This window comes from Choloepus didactylus, chromosome 5 (genome assembly GCF_015220235.1).
Source record: "Choloepus didactylus isolate mChoDid1 chromosome 5, mChoDid1.pri, whole genome shotgun sequence".
NCBI lineage: Eukaryota > Metazoa > Chordata > Mammalia > Pilosa > Megalonychidae > Choloepus > Choloepus didactylus.
The window spans coordinates 76923122-76946523 of record NC_051311.1 but is presented as its reverse complement, the minus strand read 5'-3'; the positions used below and the strand labels follow the sequence as shown (position 1 = coordinate 76946523).

Here is a 23402-nt window from a genome sequence, read left to right as displayed (position 1 = left end):
TCGTTGCCAGAGCAACTCCCCCACCTCTAGTGAGCATGCTCAGTTACCGGAACAACTCCCGCCCCCTGTCTATCAACCTCTGCACCCTCTCTGAACCAATCCAAGCCTTTGACCTCTACAGCTACCCCGCCCCCTAATCACCCAATATAAGCTGGTGCTCTCCCCTAATAAAGCTCTCTCGCTCTCTTGGTTTTCCACACCCTCAAAGAACCGTGTCCCGCCTGCTCCTTCTCGCCGCCCTCCTTGCACGCCTCCGCCGGGGACTAGGGCCCAGTCCCCCGCCTCGCCCTCGCCTCCGGGAAAGAGCCCCCGCCGCCGGTACCCTCAGAGCAACGCCGAGAGCCGAGGGTTCAGCAACCGGCTGCCCCCCCCCCCCCCACGAAGCAGCAAACGCGACCGCACTCTGGTAGCTTTCTTGTAGATTCCATAGGATTTTCTATACATAGGATCATGTCATCTGTGAATAGACACACATATCTTTTTAAGCAACATGAGTAAATAATATCACAATAAAACCTGCAAACTTCTCTTTCCTCTCATGTTTAATAATTGACCTGCATATTTTACCATTTTCAGCTAGGTTTACTCTTCAAATCTTAGGGTTATCTTTCATACTGACAAAAAGGAAAACAACTTAGAGAAAAGCATTTATTATGAAAGGCAAATCCAAACCAACCAGGCAAAAGGGACTTGGAAAACAGTAGCAATGAGGGGAAGGAAGTAAATTTCTAAAAAGTTACCATAAATATCCTTAGAGAGATAAGAGTGATACAAAAGTTCTCTCAGAACCATACTTAAAAGGAAAACTCAAAGGAAATATCAGTATTAATGGAATGAAAATGAACAGTAAATAGATTTGCATCATATTTCTCTGTTAATTTGAAATGCACCTTCAATGGATGCTGAAGATTTGTAGAATTTTTAAAGAATCAAAGTGAAAAATCTAAAATGGTTTTTAGGTACAATAACTTAATTTCTTTAGAAGTCATAGGTTAAGCCAAGGATAATAGCTCCTTATTATAAGAGATTTTAGATCTTGAGATTCTTGTTTATGATTCAAAAAGAGAGATCAGGAGTCAGCAGGATGAGTGTGATTTCTTACTCATTAAATGGAGGTTGGGTGGTGTAGTGGGTTGAATGTTGGTGCCCAAAAAGATATGTCCACATCATATCTCTGGAACCTGTGCATGTTAATTTATTTTGGAAAAAGGGACTTTGCAAATGTAATTAAGGATCTTGAAATGAGAAGATCATCCAAGATATTTCAGGTGGGCCCTAAATACAATGACAGGTATACTTATAAAAGAAAGAATGATACTTGATACAGAGAGAAGAGGAGAAGATACAGAGAAGGCCATGTGAAGACTGAGGCAGAGATTAGAATAATGCAGCCAGAAGCCAAGGAATCCCCGAAGCCACCAGAAGCCAGGAGGAAGCATGGAAGAATTCACCCCCAGAGCCTTCAGAGGGAATGTGGCCCTGCTGCCATCTTGATTTTGGAATTCTGGCATCCAGAACTATGAGAGAATAAATTTCTGGTGTTTTAAGCTACCAAATTTGTGGTAGCAGCCCTAGAAAACTAATACAATGGGCAATTTAGCCAACAAAACTCATTTCTCTGAAGGGTTGGCCCTCAGAGGGGATTTTCTTTCCTACTCAATGAAAAGATGAAGACTCTTGAGATCAAAAGGTAATTTCCACAGGAGATGATGATCTTGGTGATGAGTGGATAAGCTTTGCCTACAGGGTAGTGTGGTTTAAGTTGCAGATTTTAGGATTTTCTAATAGATTGATAGAAGATAAAGTTATTCCCTGAGAACTGACATATTTTCTATTATGGATTATAAGAAAATTAGAATGGAACATTTTCCTCTTATCAAAACCACAGTCAAAATTTCCCAGTTGTTTCCAAAATATCCATTACATAATTTTGTGTTGATGAATAGAAGAGAAACTGTAGTTGCAATGAAATTTGATCAACTATCTATCAGACCAGTAGTACTACATATGCCACAGCTCTGATTTAGCTAAATCACAGGACAAAATGCATAATGTTGTTGCACAATCATTTTCAACTATAATTTAACTTAAAGTTGTAGTTAGTTAAAATTTTATGCAGTAGGATCAGTGGAGTTTTTAAGAATTGCTTTTGATGAGCAACTGGGCACTATGTGTCAACAAACTTTAAAATATTCTTAACTTTGACCACTGTCTACTTCTTCAGATCTATCACAATAAAATAATCCTAAATTTAAAAGTAAAGTTATAAATGCCCAGATATTCATGATGGAATTATTTAAAATAGCAACATATTAGTAAATATAGTTGTGGAATGTTTTAAAAATTCTTTGACATATGGAATATCATGCAATCATCAAATATGATGCTTATGAAAACTACATAATAACATGGGAAAATCTTTTAATAATATATAAGCGCAACCTGCAAAACTGAACTTAAAGAATGATTAAAACAACGTAAAAACTGCACATAGCAGTGTCCCCAGCAGTCTCACAGATCTACTTCCTGCTTCAGCAGTGTTTGGATGAAACAAACCCGGGAGCTATCCCCCATTCAGCCTCCATCACCCTCCATCTTCCATTCCATTTGTAACTTTGGGGACCACCTTGGCCATCTCCTGCTTACTGGACCAGCTAATATCATTTTTGTGTGTGTGTGGTTGGCTCCTCATTGTAGCCCAACCATGAACTTCCAGATCCATCAAAATTATTCCACCTAAGTTGAGGCCTCCATCAACTGCCTGATCAATCTCCATCTGAGTCTCCTACACCTACCTCCCTCTGAGCTTTTATTTGGACCAGGAAGATGTGGCCCTGAAGGGTGTGGACCACTTCTTGGGATAGCTGTCATAGGAGAAGCATGAGGGCACCCAGCACCTCTTGAAGATGCAAAACCTGTGCAGTGGACAGGCCCTCTTCCAGGATGTGCAGAAGCCGAACCATGATGAGTGGGGGAAGAACTCGGGACACTGTAGAAGCCGCCATGGCTCTGGAGAAGAATCTGAACCAGGCCCTTTTGGATTTGCATGCCCTGGTTTCTGCAAAGACGGACCTTCATCTCTGTGACTTCCTGGAGAACCATTTCCTAGACAAAGATGTGAAATTCCTCAAGAAGATGGGTGCCACCTGACCAACCTCTGCAGGCTGGCTGGTAGTCAGGTTGGGTGAGTATCTCTTATATAGGCTCAAAGGCTCACTCTCAAGTATGACTAGGAGCCTACGGAACCCAGAGGCCTTTGGGGTGCCCCTCTGAATTCCCCTGGCATCCAGGCTTCTGCCTGAGCCCCTCCCTCTAGCCAGGAGGCATCTTTTTAACCAGCCTTCTAACAAGCTGTGAACCAAGAGTAAACAAGCTTTTTGCAGCAAAAACGAAACACTGTACATAGGAAAATTGGTAGAGGAAAATATATTAAAAACTAACAGTAGATGTGTACGATCACGATTCTTAGTTATTTTTATTTAGTCTTCTCTATTTTCCAAATGTCACTGTGATTGCTTTGGTTCTAGTTGTGAACTAATGAAAGTCAATTTGATCATGTGCAACTATGAGCTATTTAATTTTATTTTACTATTTTATTTATTATTTTATGTTATTCTATATATATATTATTTTATATTTAATTTTATTTTGGTTTATATCAGTAGCTACCAATTATTATATGGAGGTGAGAGATACAGGTCTTCTCCCATCTTCTGCCCCCCACTGCTTTGACATCTTCCACCAGGTAATATCTTAAAATGAAAACGAGTCTCAGACCAAATTCTAACATGTATGTAAGCATTTATTAGAAACAGATACTAAAAGAGTTTATGCAACTTGTTCTGCAAGCTGGATGAAGTTACTACTTTCTGAAATTTACATATTCTGCCACCCCTTGCATGAAAAAAGTGCATGAAAGAAACAAGATTCAGTTAACCACATGTTGGCATGAGGTAGCCAGAAACCTTCCAGTTATCAGTGGGTCCCAGAACAGTTTAGAAATCATGTTTTTTTGCACCCTCCATGCCCCACTTTTTCTTTTTTTGATACCCTGGGAGAGTGTCTTTAAAATATTTTAGTCAATCTCGTATCTTGACTGCCTCTATAATTTCATAAATAAGAATTCATTTCTAACACCCCCACTGTATCTGCCTAGCAGAGGAAAAGGTGAATCATCTCTAGTAGAAAATAATATCATCTGAAGTATCCTCTATAATTCTTTTTATACACAATGTTCAATGTTTATTTAAAATTATTAGACACGTCAAGATAAAGCACTATATGACAAAGTCAAGAGGAAAATAAAACAACCCTAAACAACAGAAATAGATCCACAGGTGATCCAAATATTGCAGTTAATAGATAGAGATTTTAAAATAACTTTGATTCATGTGTTAAAGATAGTAGAGAAAATGAAAGGGAAACAGTTTTTAAAAATGGAGAACTTCATGATCTTTTCAAAACTTTGAAATCTAAATAAAGAATCAAATCAAAATTCTAAAACTAAATTACCATTGTTGTGATAGATAAAAGTATTACATCAAAAAAAAAATTCCTGTTGAATAGGAATCAAGATTCAAATATGTCTGCTGTGTGGAGTTAAACAACACTCTCCCACATTCCTGGGATCTATTTATATCCAATGATTTATACATGGGCTGAGGAGGCTTCTGGAAAAGTACAGTCACTGTGGAGGTCCAGACTTAAACAGTCATAAACTGATCAACTGAAGCCACTGAAGGGAACCATGCAAGGATAGGATGAGGATTAGGTGAGAGGGATACTGCTCAGGGCATTTGGAAGAGCCAGCAAAATAACGGAAACTTATTTTAGGGTTAGCTGTGATAGGCAACAATAGTTGTTATGTGATTCAAGGGAACTGGGGAATAATGAAACAACAGTCAGTTGTAAGTTCTCCAAATCACTGATCCTTAAAGTTGGGTGCAGGCAGCCCAGAAGAACATAGACAATCCATGGTATTTTTAGGAAATGCTAAAACATATTTATATTCATCTCATGTTTAAAATGCCTATGTATTCATTTATTTTTTTTTTATTTTTATTTTTTAAATTCAGTTTTATTGAAATATATTCACAAACCATACAGTCATCCATGGTATACAATCAACTGTTCACAGTATGATCATATAGTTATGCGTTCATCACCACAATCTATTTCTGAACATTTTCCTTACATCAGAAAGAATCAGAATAAGAATAAAAAATAAAAGTGAAAAGAGAATACCCAAACCATCCCCCCATCCCACCCTATTTGTCATTTAGTTTTTACTCCCATTTTTCTACTGATTTTTTTTTCAATTTTTTAACTTTGTTTATCAAAAAGTTAAAAACAAACAGGCAAACAACAACCAATAAAACCCCACAACATTTCAAACAAAGCAATGGATTAAGGAAAACAAATAACCTAAAATAACTACTTTGCTTCCAATATGTTCCTACCATACCCCAAGAAAATTAATAAACCATGTCCAAACAGAGGAGTAAGAAAAACAAATAATCTAAAATAACTACATTGCTTCCAACATGTTCCTACCATACCCCAAGAAAATTAACAACCCCTAAGAAAACAAAGGAATAAAAGAAAAAAAAAAAAAACCTAAAATAACTCTATTGCTTCCAACATGATCTTACTATATCCAAGAAAGTTTACAAACCATAATCATTCCTGAGCATTCCCATAACATTGAGATTACCCTCCATAGTTTATCTGTTCTTATTAGATTATCATTCCCCCTCCACTAATTGGTATCTCTAGGTCCCCTACATTCTACAGTATAAAACATTGTACATTTTTCACAGAATTCACATTAGTGGTAACATACAATATCTCTCTTTTTGTGCCTGGCTTATTTTGCTCAGCATTATGTATTTTTTTTTTTAATCTTCATTTTATTGAGATATATTCATATACCACGCAGTCATACAAAACAAATCGTACTTTCGATTGTTCACAGTACCATTACATAGTTGTACATTCATCACCCAAATCAATCCCTGACACCTTCATTAGCACACACACAAGAATAACAAGAATAATAATTAGAGTGAAAAAGAGCAATTGAAGTAAAAAAGAACACTGGGTACCTTTGTCTGTTTGTTTCCTTCCCCTATTTTTCTACTCATCCATCCATAAACTAGACAAAAGTGGAGTGTGGTCCTTATGGCTTTCCCAATCCCCTTGTCACCCCTCATAAGCTACATTTTTATACAACTGTCTTCGAGATTCATGGGTTCTGGGTTGTAGTTTGATAGTTTCAGGTATCCACCACCAGCTACCCCAATTCTTTAGAATCTAAAAAGGGTTGTCTAAAGTGTGCGTAAGAGTGCCCACCAAAGTGACCTCTCGGCTCCTTTTGGATTCTCTCTGCCACTGAAGCTTATTTCATTTCCTTTCACATCCCCCTTTTGGTCAAGAAGATGTTCTCCGTCCCACGATGCCAGGTCTACATTCCTCCCTGGGAGTCATATTCCACGTTGCCAGGGAGATTCACTCCCCTGGGTGTCTGATCCCACGTAGGGGGGAGGGCAGTGATTTCACCTTTCAAGTTGGCTTAGCTAGAGAGAGAGGGCCACATCTGAGCAGCAAAGAGGCATTCGGGAGGAGGCTCTTAGGCACAACCATAGGGAGGCCTAGCCTCTCCTTTGCAGCAACCGTCTTCCCAAGGGTAAAACCTGTGGTAGAGGGCTCAACCCATCAAACCACCAGTCCCCTATGTCTGTGGTCATGTTAGCAACCATGGGGGTGGGGTAGGCCAATACCCCTGCATTCTCCACAGGCTCCTCAAGGGAGCACTACATCTTTTTTTTTTCCTTGTTTTTCTTTTCTTTTTTTTTTTTTTAACTTTCCCTTCTTTTTTAAATCAACTGTATGAAAAAAAAAAAGTTAAAAAGAAAACAAACATACAATAAAAGAACATTTCAAAGAGACCATAACAAGGGAGTAAGAAAAAGACAACTAACCTAAGATAACTGCTTAACTTCCAACATGTTCCTACTTTACCCCAAGAAAGTTACCTAATATAGCAACATTTCTGTGAACTTGCTCCTACTATATCCATCAGAAATTAACAGACCATAGTCATTCCTGGGCATCCCCAGAACGTTAAATAGCTTATCTGTTCTTCTTGGATTATTGTTCCCCCTTCCTTAATTACTCTCTACTGCTAGTTCCCCTACATTCTACATTATAAACCATTTGTTTTACATTTTTCAAAGTTCACATTAGTGGTAGCATATAATATTTCTCTTTTTGTGCCTGGCTTATTTCGCTCAGCATTATGTCTTCAAGGTTCATCCATGCTGTCATAAGTTTCACGAGATCGTTCCTTCTTACTGCCGTGTAGTATTCCATCGTGTGTATATACCACATTTTATTTATCCACTCATCTGTTGAAGGACATTTGGGTTGTTTCCATCTCTTGGCAATTGTGAATAATGCTACTATGAACATTGGCGTGCAGATTTCTGTTCGTGTCACTGCTTTCCGATCTTCCGGGTATATACCGAGAAGTGCAATTGCTGGATCGAATGGTAACTCTATATCTAGTTTTCTAAGGAACTGCCAGACTGACTTCCAGAGTGGCTGAACCATTATACAGTCCCACCAACAATGAATAAGAGTTCCAATTTCTCCACATCCCCTCCAGCATTTGTAGTTTCCTGTTTGTTTAATGGCAGCCATTCTAACCGGTGTTAGATGGTATCTCATTGTGGTCTTAATTTGCATCTCTCTAATAGCTAGTGAAGCTGAACATTTTTTCATGTGTTTCTTGGCCATTTGTATTTCCTCTTCAGAGAACTGTCTTTTCATATCTTTTGCCCATTTTATAATTGGGCCGACTGTACTATTGTCATTGAGTTGTAGGATTTCTTTATATATGCAAGATATCAGTCTTTTGTCAGATACATGGTTTCCAAAAATTTTTTCCCATTGAGTTGGCTGCCTCTTTGCCTTTTTGAGAAATTCCTTTGAGGTGCAGAAACTTCTAAGCTTGAGGAGTTCCCATTTATCTATTTTCTCTTTTGTTGCTTGTGCTTGGGTGTAAAGTCTAGGAAGTGGCCGCCTAATACAAGGTCTTGAAGATGTTTTCCTACATTATCTTCTAGGAGTTTTATGGTACTTTCTTTTATATTGAGATCTTTGGTCCATTTTGAGTTAATTTTTGTGTAGGGGGTGAGGTAGGGGTCCTCTTTCATTCTTTTGGATATGGATATCCAACTCTCCCAGCCCCATTTGTTGAAAAGACCATTATGACTCAGTTCAGTGACTTTGGGGGCCTTATCAAAGATCAGTCGGCCATAGATCTGAGGGTCTATCTCCGAATTCTCAATTCGATTCCATTGATCTATATGTCTATCTTTGTGCCAGTACCATGCTGTTTTGGCAACTGTGGCTTTATAATAAGCTTCAAAGTCAGGGAGTGTAAGTCCTCCCACTTCGTTTTTCTTTTTTAGAGTGTCTTTAGCAATTCGAGGCATCTTCCCTTTCCAAATAAATTTGATAACTAGCTTTTCCAAGTCTGCAAAGTAGGTTGTTGGAATTTTGATTGGGATTGCATTGAATCTGTAGATGAGTTTGGGTAGAATTGACATCTTAATGACATTTAGCCTTCCTATCCATGAACATGGAATATTTTTCCATCTTTTAAGGTCCCCTTCTATTTCTTTTAGTAGAGTTATGTAGTTTTCTTTGTATAGGTCTTTTACATCTTTGGTTAAGTTTATTCCTAGGTACTTGATTTTTTTAGTTGCTATTGAAAATGGTATCTTTTTCTTGAGTGTCTCTTCAGTTTGTTCATTTCTAGCATATAGAAACATTACTGACTTATGTGCATTAACCTTGTATCCCGCTACTTTGCTAAATTTGTTTATTACCTCTAGTAGCTGTATCGTCGATTTCTCAGGGTTTTCTAGATATAAGATCATATCATCTGCAAACAATGACAGTTTTACTTCTTCTTTTCCAATTTGGATGCCTTTTATTTCTTTGTCTTGCAGGATTGCCCTGGCTAGCACTTCCAGCACAATGTTGAATAACAGTGGTGATAGCGGGCATCCTTGTCTTGTTCCTGATCTTAGAAGGAAGGCTTTCAGTCTCTCACCATTGAGTACTATGCTGGCTGTGGGTTTTTCATATATGCTCTTTATCATGTTGAGGAAGTTTCCTTCAATTCCTACCTTTTGAAGTGTTTTTATGAAAAAGGGATGTTGGATTTTGTCAAATGCTTTTTCAGCATCTATTGAGATGATCAATTGATTTTTCCCTTTTGACTTGTTAATGTGTTGTAATACATTGATTGATTTTCTTATGTTGAACCATCCTTGCATGCCTGGAATAAACCCCACTTGGTCATGGTGTATGATTTTTTTAATGTGTCTTTAGATTCGATTTGCAAGTATTTTGTTGAGGATTTTTGCATCTATATTCATTAGGGAGATTGGCCGGTAGTTTTCCTTTTTTGTAGCATCTTTGCCTGGTTTTGGTATTAGATTGATGTTAGCTTCATAAAATGAGTTAGGTAGTGTTCCATTTTCTTCAATGTTTTGAAAGAGTTTGAGTAAGATTGGTGTCAGTTCTTTCTGGAAAGTTTGGTAGAATTCCCCTGTGAAGCCATCTGGCCCTGGGCATTTATTTGTGGGAAGATTTTTGATGACTGATTGGATCTCTTTGCTTCTGATGGGTTGGTTGAGGTCTTCTATTTCTTCTCTGGTCAGTCTAGGTTGTTCATATGTTTCCAGGAAATTGTCCGTTTCCTCTACATTATCCAGTTTGTTGCCATACAGTTGTTCATAGTATCCTCTTATAATTTTTTTAATTTCTTCAGGATCTGCAGTTATGTCACCTTTTTCATTCATTATTTTGTTTATATGGGTCTTCTCTCTTTTTGATTTTGTCAGTCTAGCTAGGGGCTTGTCAATCTTGTTGATCCTCTCAAAGAACCAACTTTTGGTGATATTTATCCTCTCTATTATTTTTTTTTTGTTCTCTATGTCATTTATTTCTGCTTTAATCCTTGTTATTTCTTTTCTTGTATTTGGTTTAGGATTGGTTTGCTGTTCATTTTCTAGCTTCTTCAGTTGATCCATTAGTTCTTTGATTTTGGCTCTTTCTTCCTTTTTAATATATGCGTTTAGTGCTATAAATTTCCCCCTCTGCACTGCTTTTGCTGCATCCCATAGGTTTTGGTATGTTGTGTTCTCATTTTCATTTGTCTCTATATATTTAGCAATTTCTCTTGCTATTTCTTCTTTAACCCATTGATTGTTTAGGAGTGTGTTGTTTAACCTCCAGGTATTTGTGAATTTTCTAAGTCTCTGATGGTTATTGACTTCTAATTGTATTCCATTGTGGTCAGAGAATGTGCTTTGAATAATTTCAATCTTTTTAAATTTATTGAGGCTTGTTTTATGTCCTAGCATATGATCTATTCTGGAGAAAGTTCCATGAGCACTAGAAAAGTATGTGTATCCTGGTGATTTGGGATGTAATGTCCTGTATATGTCTGTTAAATCTAATTCATTTATCAGATTGTTTAGGTTTTCAATTTCCTTATTGGTCTTCTGTCTGGTTGATCTATCTATAGGAGAGAGTGATGTGTTGAAGTCTCCCACAATTATTGTGGAAACATCAATTGCTTCCTTTAGTTTTGCCAGTGTTTCTCTCATGTATTTTGTGGCACCTTGGTTGGGTGCATAGACATTTACAATTGTTATTTCTTCTTGCTGAATTGCCCCTTTTATTAGTACGTAGTGGCCTTCTTTGTCTCTCAAAACATCCGTGCATTTGAAGTCTATTTTATCTGAGATTAATATTGCTACACCTGCTTTCTTTTGGCTGTAGCTTGCATGAAATATTTTTTTCTATCCTTTAACTTTCAGTTTCTTTGTGTCCCTGTGTCTAAGATGAGTCTCTTGTATGCAACATATTGATGGTTCATTTTTTTTTGATCCATTCTGCGAATCTATATCTTTTAATTGGGGAGTTTAATCCATTTACATTCAACGTTCTAACCGTGAAGGCATTTCTTGAATCAGCCATCTTATCCTTTGGTTTATGTTTGTCATATTTTTCCCCTCTGTCTATTAATATCCTTTATTGTACCCATACCGAATCTCTTTAGTACTGAACCTTTCTCCAAGTCTCTCTGTCCTTTCTTTGTTTCTCTGTCTGTAGGGCTCCCTTGAGTATCTCCAGTAGGGCAGGTCTCTTGTTAGTAAATTCTCTCAGCATTTGTTTGTCTGTGAAAAATTTAAGCTCTCCCTCAAATTTGAAGGAGAGCTTTGCTGGATAAAGTATTCTTGGCTGGAAATTTTTCTCACTCAGAATTTTAAATATATCGTGCCACTGCCTTCTTGCCTCCATGGTGGCTGCTGAGTAGTCACTACTTAGTCTTATGCTGTTTCCTTTGTATGTGGTGAATTGCTTTTCTCTTGCTGCTTTCAGAACTTGCTCCTTCTCTTCTGTGTTTGACAGTGTGATCAGTATATGTCTCGGAGTGGGTTTATTTGGATTTATTCTATTTGGAGTTCGCTGAGCATTTATGATTTGTGTATTTATGTTGTTTTGAAGATTTGGGAAGTTTTCCCCAACAATTTCTTTGAATACGCTTCCTAGACCTTTACCCTTTTCTTCCCCTTCTGGGACACCAATGAGTCTTATATTTGGACGTTTCATATTATCTATCATATCCCTGAGGTCCATTTCGATTTTTTCAATTTTTTTCCCCATTCTTTCTTTTATGCTTTCATTTTCCATTCTGTCATCTTCGAGGTCACTGATTCGTTGTTCAACTTCCTCTAGTCTTGTGCTATGAGTGTCCAGAATCTTTTTAATTTGGTCAACAGTTTCTTTAATTTCCATAAGATCATCCATTTTTTTATTTAGTCTTGCAATGTCTTCTTTATGCTCTTCTAGGGTCTTCTTGATTTCCTTTATCTCCCATACTATGGTCTCATTGTTCATCTTTAGTTCTTTGAGTAGCTGCTCTAGGTGCTGTGTCTCTTCTGGTCTTTTGATTTGGGTGCTTGGGCTTGGGTTATCCATATCGTCTGGTTTTTTCATATGCTTTATAATTTTCTGTTGTTTTTGGCCTCGTGGCATTTGCTGAACTTGATAGGGTTCTTTTAGGATTTGTAGACCAATTGAAGTCCTTATCTCTAATTTATCAGATCTGCAGCTTCGTGGAGTACACTTTCTCTAACTAACCAGCAGGTGGCGTCCACGAGCCACCTGTTCTCCACAAGCCAGTTCTCCCCTGGTTAGCCTTTTTGGTGAGTGGGGGAGTGAGTCTTGTGGGGTCCAATTGGTGTACCAAGCTTGCGTGTGTAGTTGGTGTTGCCTGCCCTGTATATGGGGCGTGTTTCTGGGCAGTCAGGGAGGGGGGGGTGGCTCTAACAATCAAATCTCCCTGGTGATCCTAGAGTTTTAAAGCTGCTGCAATAGTCTAATCCTGCAGTTCAGTCCTGCCACAGTTTGTCTCTGCCGCTGATCCACAAGTCCTTGGTATTGGCGTATGGCTCCTGAGACTTGCAAGTGGGCCCCTCTTCCAGGCCGTGCACCCCGGGTCCTCTGTTGAGGGATGACTGTGCTATGTCACAGGTGAGTGCCATCCCCCCAGGGCAGTTCTGGGCTGCTGGGCTGTGTAGGGAGGCTCCCAGTCTGCTGAAATGATGGCTGAATGGGGCTTTGTTAATTCACACTGCTCTACCTTCCCAACTCTGGGACAATCAGCTGAGGTTGCAGGGAAGGCTAATGTCCACGCCCAGTTTTGTGGTGTGTGCCTGTTATTTGAAGCACTTCCGTCACACTGGGTTGTCTGGGGCAGTTCTGGGCTATGGGGCTGGCGATGGGCAGGAGTGTTTCCTGTCCACCAGGATGATGGCTGTGAGCGGACACCCCCCTTTTCTTGGGAAGTTGTGGTCTTTAGTGAATTTTCTCAGCCACTGGATTATTGCGTTTTGTCTCAGAGCTCTCCTAGTTCTGCTCTTGACTTGACCTGCCCAAATAGTAAGTCTTTGAAGCTTTCTGTATTGGGCTTCTTAGAGTAATTGTTTTAGAAAAAGAAAAAAGGATTAAAAAAACAAAAAACAAAAAACAAAAAAAAAAACGGGCCCTCCTCAGAGATCTAATGGGTTATTGAAATGCTAAGAGACAAAGCAATTAGGGCCATTAAGGAACGGTCCACAGGGCAGAGAGATCAGCTTTTCTTTGGGATTTGCATATGCGCCTCAGGGCCCTTCCCCTTTCTATGTTCACCAGAACTCCAAAAATCCTCCGCTTTTATTTTGGAGTTTTTCGTGTTGTTTTTTTTCTATGCCTGTCTCCTCTCTGCTGGGCTGGCTGCTCTCAGATTCTCTGGTGTCTGGTCTCAGTCCATCTATGTTTGGAGTTTGGATCAGTAGAATGAGTTTCCGATAAGGGCTGCCACTGCAGTTCTCCCTTCTCCTTCCCGGAGCTGACAGCCCCTCCTCCCCCGGGACTGAGCCTGGCAGGGAGGGACGCGGGTCCCCTGGCCGCAAAAACTTACAGATTTCGCTGATCTCAGCAGTTCCACGTTTTCATGAGTGTTGTATGAAGTATGCCCAAAGTCAGATTGCTCTGTGGTGTCCAGTCCACGCAGTTCCTGGCTTTCTACCTACTTTCCTGGAGGAGTAACTTTTGCCGCATTCATTGGCCCAGTAGGTTGACAGCTGTCCATGCCAACCAAGTTTGTTATCCTCTTTCTATAGTGTAAAGGTGCTGTTGGAAAGTTGCTGGCCAACCAGAGCCTACAATGTCAAGCTGCCCCCTGCATCCAGATGTAGCCAGTGCTGGGTCTTCAAGAAGTAGGACTCCTCTTCCACTGTCTTTTTCTCTATTCTCCTGCTGAATGCAGAGAATTCTAGGAATTGTGGGACCACAAGTTTGAAGAAGCCTGGATCCGTGACTGTGGGTATGCACAAGTCCAAATTCTGTAGAGCCATCAACAAACTGTCAACTCCAAGGAAGATGTCCGATGAACTCCTCAGGAAACGAACCACCAACTTCAACGAACTCTTCAGGAAATGCTTCACTGGGCAGCTGAAGAAGAAGTCTCATTTATTTTTATTGTGTGCATAATATATTCATATTGTGGTACATAGTAATACATATGTGTGTGTGTATATATATACACACACAGACACACACATATATATATGGAATGAGTTGATTTTTTTTTTTTTTTTTTTTTGCCACTGGCCAAATAGTTTGGAGACCAAAATGGCCTAAATCTACAAATTCATTAGCTAACTTCCATGTTGCTTCTACTATATCATGATTAAAATCCCACCACAACTGGTTAATAACTAAATTTGGAGTTTCACTTGTTTAGATCAGGTTTGTCCATGTATAATTTCTTGGTGTTCAGCTGTTTTAAGAGGTAGACTGAAATGGCAGTTTTCTCTTAATTTGCAGAAGAGAGAGTTTTCTCAAGGTTGTTTCTTTCCCGTACATTGTAATTAAACCTTTGCTTATTGCTGCAATTTGTCTTCTAGAGTCCTACCAAACAATAAAATGGTAAATAAGCAGTAAATTAATAACAAAAGAAACAATAAGGTATAGATTTCTGTAGCTTATCAGCTTGTTTTTTATGGACACATACTCAGTTGGAATTTTTTATTGTTCATGTAAAATAACTCCTTTTTATGATGGAATAACATTTATTAGTATATAAAGGTTCAGTAAGAGTCCCCTGACTTCAAGATATGTTGATACTGGAAACACTTGAGAAACATTATTTTATTTTATGGCTTTGATAGCTGATATCTGTTAATAAACACTTGGAAGAGTAACTTTTTGAGCTTGCATAAATTATTTATGCTTACAGTTGCTAGAGCAGATTTTGATAGTAGACAAGGGAAGGAAGTAAAGGCCCTAGGCAGCTAAGGGAAAGAGGAGGCTGTCTACAGGGTTTGAAGAACAAACTCCTACTTTCCAGTTTCACCTGAAGTGGGCCCTATATCTTGGAATTTAAGAGTTGAAAGAGAACACAGAGTCCATTTAGCCCAATTGTGACTGAAGGGAGTTCCCTGGATGTGGCCTTTCAGTTTTAAAACTGGGACAGTACCAGGCAAATGAAGATTCCTACCTTCTGCCAGATTCTCCTCCTACCTGGTATATGTATTCCATTATTATTACCATTTTACAGATGAGGGCTGGTGGTCCGCCAATTTCAGAATACTCTGTGATGGGAAGCCACATAATGGTTCTGTTAGATGCTTCTTCCTCAAACTGATTGTTTCTTACTGTGAGAATCACACAGGGCTTCAATTTTCTAAGTCTAGATAACCATATTATTTGAGAGGTCAAAAAAAAAAAAACAAGCAGCAGTGCTCCCTTACCCCCAACTCAACATATTCATTTCAATTCAGATCAGCACACAAGTCCCTCACTGTGCTAGGCCCAGGAGGGGATATAACAAAAGACCATGAACCAATGAAGAAATCTATAAAGAACACTTGATAAATGTATCTAAGCATGGTAGCTCAAGATAAGTAAACTTCTTGTAATAAGAGTGTAATATGCAATGCATACATGAAGTAGAAGTGCAGATAATTAAATCTAGTCTGGAGTTAAGTTATTTGCTACTATTTGTTTAATCAGTCGTACTTGAGAAGTTAATTCAAATTGGCTTGACTGGAGTATGTGGACATCTTTAGCTTAAAGGTTGGATGACAAACTTTGATCAAACAGACAAAATTGTACTGTTCAAACAGTATTATAGAGATAATTTTGAGGGGGAGGAAAAACTCAAGGGAAGCTGTAGCTTCAATTATGATCCATATACCCTGTCATTTTTAATAAGGAGATAAAACCCATTATAGTTAAATGTGCATAAAATGCTAAATATGGCAACTATGCTAATATCATTGAAATGCAGAATAAAATGGAAACCTGAAATGATTTTTGCAATGCAAAGTAAAGAAGAGAAGTTGGAATTACTATTAGAAATACAGACTGGAGTGGGCAGTCACATTACTTAATACTAGCCTGAAATGTACTTTAAGATAAAAATAATCTTTCCTGGTTTTGGATTAGGCTTCTGCACAGGCCACATATACCAGATGATTGTGAAATTTCCACTTTAATTTGCTTCCTTAAGTATAGTCTTGCACATTAGAAATGAGAACAAAATGAAATGTAACCAATAAAGTGAAAGGCAATATATTTTGGTTAAAAGAATGTAATCAATCTTCAGAAATTTAAGACTAACTGCTCTGGGTCAATAAAAATAAACTTAAGCCTATGTCATGGCTATCAGATTTTTCTTAAGAATCCTGGATAGTTCCATCACAGCAGTCTAACCTGCTTTCTGCATTTTTTTAAAATGCAATTGACTTGTTTGTTTGATGGATGTGTCTAAATCTGCCAGGTGCTTTGGAAGTTTGTATGCATGAAGGTGAAATTTGAAGCCAAAATCACAAAATAACATGTTGTGCACATGGCAAGTAAATAGACAGCATATTATTTTTGTACTTGTCTTGGAATTATTTTTGTGATGGTTATCATTAGTACTGGCTATTTTGAAAATTATGTAATTTTAGCAAAGAGATATCTAGAGATGACTCTGGTTCCTGAAATTCTAGCCAGTTATGGACCAAAGATATGCAGTGTTAAAATTAAAAAAAATAAAATAAAATAAAATTGGGATAGCTGATATTTTACATATACAGAAAATTTCAGAAATGGGATTCTTGTTTTGATTAAAAGAGCTACAATAAAAAAAACTCTTGGTCTGAGTGTCAAGAATAAAAAAAAGTCTACTATTATCATGTCCACACTACTTAAGTGCAACTGAAAAACTAGCTCATCTTAGAGTATCTTCCCAAGAGTAAAGACACTGAAGATAGAGTAAGTGTGGGTAATAGAGTTCTGCTCATGATTCGTAATTCAAGAAAGAATGTACCAGTTAGGACTTCAGAGGGTTCTTTCAATATATTTCTGGTCTTGTTTTCGATGAATATATCTGATCTCTCTCTGCTATTGCTCAGGTTTTGTTTTGTTTTGTTGTTTAATCTCATTCATCTTCATCTGGTCTCTCCTAATTATATTTTAGCAGTATAAAGGAGAAGGCTGTTGACTTCTCTAACTCTTTTCAAAGAAATTTTATTTTTTTTCATTTCCTTTGAAAATGAGGAAACATCCTCTACCAACTGGTGCAGATTTTCAGGGTGGAGATAAGCTTTAGTTGCCTTCAGATCCTTTATACAAAGCTCTGGTTGTTCTAGTTTGTATCCTTGCTAGAATTATTCTGTACATTGACAAATCTTATTTTATTAACAGGATTTTATTTTTAAACAAATCAAGGGTGCTAAGGAGTGTCACTGAGTAGTGACATGTCTGTGGAAGATTTACATAGAAACTAAGCTATCTTTTTAAAGAATGGAGAGACAAGAGGTAAATATGATTATAACATCATAAAATTCTTAAATCTAGTCCTCATGTGTCTTCTACTGTAATATTAGAAATGTATTTTTCTTTATCCATGCAATATTATATCTTGGGGAAGTTGCCCACAAGACTTTTGCTATCTAAATCATCTTTTCAATTCTACATGGATAGTTGAAATTCCATCTCTTCCACATTCTATGAGAGATTAAATTGGCTTGAAGAAGTTAGAAGCAATGAATTCCCTGCCAAACCTGTTTTTCTTTTTTTTACTGATTCTTACAACCAAGTAGATTTGCATTTATACAATTCTAGGTAAGGCATTAAATAGAGATAACCATTATGTAGTATGTTATTCATGAATACAGAATATTTGTAAATGCAGCCAATGAACATTCATGAACCCAACCAATGGACATGGGTGAGATTTTTGTTTTAAACTTAAACCCTAATGTCAGAAGAGTTATTTCCTGTGTTTAAATCTCAGATGAACTCTGATACTCGTTTACAAAACTAGATTCTTAAGTGTAAAACCAATGACTATGACAGACACTATAAGCATATATATACTTCCAAACATCATTTACAGAGTAAGAAACAAAAGATAAACACTTTAAAAGAACTTTTAAAGTTCTTTCCTAATATATTATTTTTTTCTTATTCAGCATAGATATTTTAATATAAGACTGAGATATACATTTTAATCTAACATATTAAACCAATTTAAGGGGAATTTAGGAGCATATTGTTTTTACATAATTCCCGTAAATTAATGGATATTTAACTCCTATTATCCAGATCCAAAGGTGATTGATTGCATCTCCTGAAACAAGCTCTCAAGTAAGCTCACCATGTGGTGGAAGGTGAAATCTTTACTTTTTCCCCTGAATTAAATCTAATAATAGTATTTGTTTTGTCTATATTTGTGACATGTAAGATTCAGAACTTATTTTGATATAATTGATTTCTTTCATTCCTTTATAAAACACCCAGTTAAGATTTATTGAGCATGTACCATGTACCAAACACTGCACTACTTGTACTAGTTGGTAAAGAGGACTAAAAAATTAACAACAATAAAATCACTTAGCATGAAAGGCTTCAATTTCCCTAAGACAGATGAAAGCATTTTTGGTATACATCTCATTCAATCTTCACAACAACTCTTTGTAATAAGTGCAAGTGTATCCCCATTGTACAGGTGAAGAAACTGTGGCTCGGGGAAAGTCATTAACTTGCCAAAAAACATCCAGTTAATGAATGGCAGGATCAGCCATAGAGCCCAGTATTGTGTGGCTCTGAGATGCCACATCTGTTAGGGAAGAGATGGTGAATTCCTGATGGAGTGAGGTGCGAGGGAGAGAAGTTGGTGTCACAAAGGAGATGATATTTACTTGAAAAAAAATCTCTAAGTTTTCATTTGGCAGTTGGGTCAGGGAAAGAAGTGGGGTAGTATAGCATGGAGAACTCTACTACAGGTAGGTCATGTCAAGCAAGTACAAAGGTATGGAAGAGAATGGCATGTTTGCTAAAATGATGGTGGTATGACTAGTGCCAAGGGTGGGATAAGGGCTGCATAGATGGGTACAAGTGGCCCTACAAAGGGCCTTGGGTACCATATAGATTTCATCCTTTAGGTAGGCACTGGGTAGAAGTAGGAGTGGAGTGAGAGTGGGGACTTAGTCTCTGTGGAAGATCATCTGGGCCATCATTAAAAGCAATGGAAGGGAAATGGAGAGAAGTAAAAATATCAGACATATGTAAGAGTCTTGATGCTCAGTTGGATGTGGAAAGGAAAGGAAGTGAGTGACAGGGACGGATCTGGATGTTTTGATATGCAGGTTTCTGAGTTAGACAGCTGGAAGTCTGGTGCCTGTTCCCTGATGGAACTCTAGATGGAGAAGCAGATGGGTGTGAGGGAGTAATGAGTTCAGTTTTGGATGTGATGAGCCTGTGGTGACTATGGGTCATTCCACTGGGAGATGATCAAGGGGCAGTTAGACATATCTGGGCTGTTGGTAAGTTCTGTAGCTGTATGGATATGATCCTTCACAGACAGAGGGAAAAGAAAGAAAGGGCAAGGTATGAAGAGGGAATCCTGGGGAATATCAACACTCAAGGTATGAGAAGATAAAGGAAAACCAATGAAGGCACCTGAGTAGTAACCAGAGATGTAGGAGGACAACTGGGAGAAAGTCAAAGGAGATTTACAAGTTCCATCCTATTTTTGTTACAGGCTATGAAATGCACATAAGTTTTTGGAAATGGCTAGACCTGAAATGATGAGCATTGTTTGTTTAGTCCTTTTTGGTTTATTTTATTATATCCAAAAATGATGTTGGATAGTCTGGGGAAGAGGATTGGGAGGAAGGGCCAGAGTTATTTTTCTTACTTCACAGATAAGAAAACTGGCAGAGAGTTTAACTGACTTGTCCAAAGTAATATAGTTGGTAAAAATGGGGAAACTTAAGTCTTCTGATTCTAATTTCCATTTTCTTTCCATATGCGTGCTACCCTGAATTAAGGAAGGCCTCCTTGTGAATATGGCTTAATCTCTCTGACGTAGTTTCTCTATCTATAAAATGAGAACAACAACACTTAATTCTCTGAGTGGTTGGGAGGTTTTGAGGAGCCTGCACATCATAGGATCTACTCACCCTCTTCCCTCCTATCCCAGGATAAAATAATTTAAGCCCAGGGAAAGTGGGGGTAGAGTGGGGTAGATAACAAAACCTAAAATGTGGTTCTATATGACTAAGCAACATTTATTCAAATTATTAACATTAACATTCACTACATTTAGAAACAGGAGTAATAAACTTTTAAAAAATTTGTTGTTTGGCTGCATGTAAGCTACCATTGGATATTAAATAGATAGGAATTTAATTTCCTCATATCACAAGATATCTAGAGGCAGATAGTCTCAGGCTGGCAGCTGTCTAAAAATGTTTTCATAGTGACAGACATCTAGCTTCCTGCCTTCCCACCTGTTCAGGTTTGCTAATGATGCCAGAATGCAAAGAGAATTGGATTGGCTTTTATAAAGGTGGTTTCTTTGGTTACACAGTTACAGTCTTAAGGCTATAAACTGTCCAAGGTAAGGCATTTACAATAGGGTACCTTCACTGGAGAAAGGCCATTGGTATCTGGAAAACCTCTGTTAGCTGGGAAGACACGTGGCTGGCGTCTACTTGCTCCCAGGTTGTGTTTCAAAATGCATTCTCCAAAATGTCTCTGTATCAGTCTCTTGGGGCAAATTCTGGGCTAGCACCTCCAAAGCATTAGCAAAACTGCTTTCAATGGCTGTCTTCAAAGTGTCTCTGTAAGTTGCAGCTCCTCTCTCAGCTCCTGTGCATTCTTCATAGTGTCCCTCTTGGCTGTCACAAGCTCACTCCTTCTGTTGGAGCTTATATAGTGCCCTAGTAAACTAATCAAGGCCCAGGCTGAATGGGCAGGGCCATACCTCTGTAGAAATTATCTAATCAGAGTTATCACCTACAATTGGGTGGGTTGCATCTTCATGGAAACACTCAAAGAATTACAATCTAATCAACACTAATGCATCTGCCCTCATATGATTTCATCAAAGATATGGCATTTTGGGGGGACATAATACATTTAAACCAGCATACCACCCTTATTGTGTGGCGTTTGTCCTCAGGGTCACTGTGTCTCCAGGCACCATATTCACTTGCAGGCAGGATTTGTTTTAACCTTTTCTTTTCGAAGGGAAGCCCTTCTCAGCTGAGTTCTGTTGACATTTCATTGGTAAGCTCTGGGTTGTTTGGCCATCTCTGTCTGGAAGGTGGCAAGGAAAATCAATTATTTAGTTTTCTAGACTTTACAGAAGAGGAAAGAAGAGGAGAGGTGGTAAATGGCTTTGGAGTAGCCAACCTGCAGTGTTTGCAACAGTCTTTTTGAAATTTCTTTAACATCTCCTCCTCACCTCCAAGTCAAAATGAACAAAAGCAAATGAACCTAACCACATATCAAATGGGTAAAATAACTACACAAGGATTTACATATTTTATCAAATCTAAAATTCCATTATTTTAAGTTTTATGCACCATTAATTACATTTACATTAATTATAAAGTAAAGAAAATACATATTATTTAAGTTGTATTAGGAATAAAAATTATCAATACAGGGAAAACAAAAGAAATTTAATAGAAAGTAATGATTAAATTGAGATAATAGTATTTAAATGACCTAGATTAGAAAAAAATATGTTGTATAACTCTGACCACTAAAGTGGTGCAGAAGCAATGTCATCTTAGGAACAGTGAGCACACCTAGTGTTCAGATTTTGGTTTCTAAAATCTTTCCCCTCCGAAGATATCAAGGCTTGTGGGAAAAATGGCTGATTCCAAGTCTGGGGCAGAGAAAGTACACTGTGAATCTGGGCAGAAAACAAGGAAGCTGAAGAAAATTAATTTAATTATGTGAAAAGGACACAGGAGCCAACTTGAAAAGGTTAACACTGGCCATAATTGTGACAAATGTGAGCATCAAAAAGAACAACTGCAGTAGATTCAAACACACTGAATCTATGAAAATGCATGGGAATACAGTAATAGTCAGAAAAACAACAGAAAAAAAAACCTAATTTGTCACTTTTTGAGGTGGAGAGTAGACCAATTTGTTTCTTTGAAAATTGCCAAAGAAATTAGGGAAAGAAATGAGGTTTTAATCCTGTCCTTCTGGCAGGTACTGTATTTTAGTGTGTATTAGTCAGGGTCTTCCAGAAAAACAGAACTTAAATATATGTAAATATTAAGAGTTTTTTTCCATAAGAATTAGCTAGTGACCATGGGGATTAGCAAGTCCAATTCCATAGGGCAGGTTGCAAGCTGGGAACTCTGATGAAGGTTTCAGTGGAATCTCCAGGAGAAGCTGGCTGGCTGAAGTAGAGATAGAAACTCTTCTTTCTGACTGCTGAAATTATCAGTTCTCCCTTTAAGACCTTCAACTGATTGGGTAAAACTTCTCTTATTGTTGAAGGCAATATCTTTTATTGATTGTAGATGTAATTAACCATAGATGCAATCAACTGACTAATGATTTGTATCCATGAAATACCCTCACAGTAACAATCAGGCCAGTGTTTGCTTGACCAAACAACTGGGCAACCACCTAGCCAGGTTCACACATGACATTAACTATCATAACGTAACCAACAGCTCCAGAAAATTCCTTTTAATAATGCAGAAGAAATGACAGACCTAGAAAATCACCATTTCTAATCTCTTATAAAATCATCAGTCAAGGAAAACATTATCAAGTGATGTTAAAACCAGAAATTGAATGGTTGATGTGGAACCAGACATGCAGGTGGGACCAAAGTAGAACCACCCAGATTCCTTTCTGAGAGCAAGGGGAAAATTATAACTATGCAATGGAAGGATTGGACAGTCACCTCCACCATCCAGTGGTGGGAGGACCAGATATGATATGTCGCCTGAGTGGTGCAATATTAAGTGCAAAATACTGCCTAGTCAAAAATGTTTAACACGGATCTTTCAGGCCTTTAAATCTAACTTATAGTTTACCGAGAAACAGACTAAGCATGCCTGAAGGAAGCACAATTCCAGAAGGTGAACCATTCTGTAGGGCAACTGGCCAGATCTCTTCAACAAGTCATTGTCATCAAAAAGTTAGTTTTAGGTCCAGTGTCTTTTAAACACCTGAAGATAAAACAAGTACATGGAATGCATGGCTGTGGATTGGATCATGGTTTGCACAAACTAGTTGTAAAGGATATTTAGGGGAGAATTGGGAAAACTGAATATTAGATAGAAGAAAATAGATAAAAATACAATTATATGGATGAGAGAGATCTTTAACTGGAAAAACACCATTTTACACATAGTATATGTATGTGCATATTTGTGTGTGTGTGTGTATATATATATGATTTCTTTTTAACAATAGACATATACTCTCACAACATACCACACACAGCATACACACTA

General features: G+C 37.9%; 1 pseudogene; it reads left to right on the top strand.

The window, feature by feature from the left end:
* The first annotated feature begins 2704 nt into the window (after positions 1 to 2704).
* Positions 2705 to 3188, top strand: LOC119535129 (annotated as a pseudogene).
* Positions 3189 to 23402: the final 20214 nt, after the last annotated feature.